The following is an 832-nucleotide window of genomic DNA, read 5'->3' as shown; positions in this document are numbered from 1 at the left end:
TCCCTGGTAGTCCAGTGGTTAGGACTCTGCACTTTCACTGCTGAGGGCACAGATTCAATCCCTGGTCAGGGAACTAAGATCCTGCAAGCCATGCAGTGTGGCAAAAAAAAAAAAAAAAAAAAAAAGCTATACAGAGTATAATAATTACCTAAAATACAAATATGTGTACAAGAAAATGTTTTTTCTGATGATGGATTTGTCCGTTACTTAAGGAAATCATTAGTTTGTTAAAATAGTAATTTCAATGTCATATATATTTTATTTAATATACTAACACTAATTATATCTTAAAATTAAAGTCATTAATTTTATTATCTATTTATATTGCTAGATATTTACATCTAAGCACATTCATATAAAAGTACATTATGGAATGATGTCACTGAAAATTAGGGAGTAGGGAACTCCAGGACTGTGTCCCTCCACAGAAGCGACTAATGAGCTGGCAAGAACAATCATTATCAACTTTTGCACAACTCTAGAATTTGGTCAAAAACACAACAACCAAAGGAAGACCTGGTGAAGACAAAAGCTGCTGTATTGAAGAAAGAGAGCACAGTGGCATTTTAAACTGCCTACTTACAATCCCCCCATCCCAGACTGGCAGCAGCCACAAGGACAGCAGTCCACACCCCTGGCGTACGTTGCCAGTGCCTCAGGGGGCAATATGAAGTTGATTCTCAAATACTTGTGGTTGTGGGTTTAGACTTGCCTGGCAGCTCCCTAAAGGAGCTGCACAAGACTTACCTTTGTTTTGCTCAACTGGGAGCATTCCCAGGCCTGGAGCAGCTTCCCAAACAGCTTTTACCAAAAGCATTTCAGGCCCCAAGTA

At 39.2% G+C, this 832-nt stretch overlaps 1 non-coding gene across 1 annotated transcript; it reads left to right on the top strand.

Moving 5' to 3' along the window:
- TRNAE-UUC (transfer RNA glutamic acid (anticodon UUC)) lies at positions 1–73 on the top strand. The gene has a single exon. It is a non-coding gene; the product is annotated as a tRNA-Glu (tRNA).
- Positions 74–832: the final 759 nt, after the last annotated feature.

Source organism: Bubalus kerabau, chromosome X (assembly GCF_029407905.1).
Source record: "Bubalus kerabau isolate K-KA32 ecotype Philippines breed swamp buffalo chromosome X, PCC_UOA_SB_1v2, whole genome shotgun sequence".
Classification (NCBI taxonomy): Eukaryota; Metazoa; Chordata; class Mammalia; order Artiodactyla; family Bovidae; genus Bubalus; species Bubalus kerabau.
The sequence above is the reverse complement of the archived record's forward strand: the minus strand, read 5'-3'. Positions and strand labels throughout refer to the sequence as shown.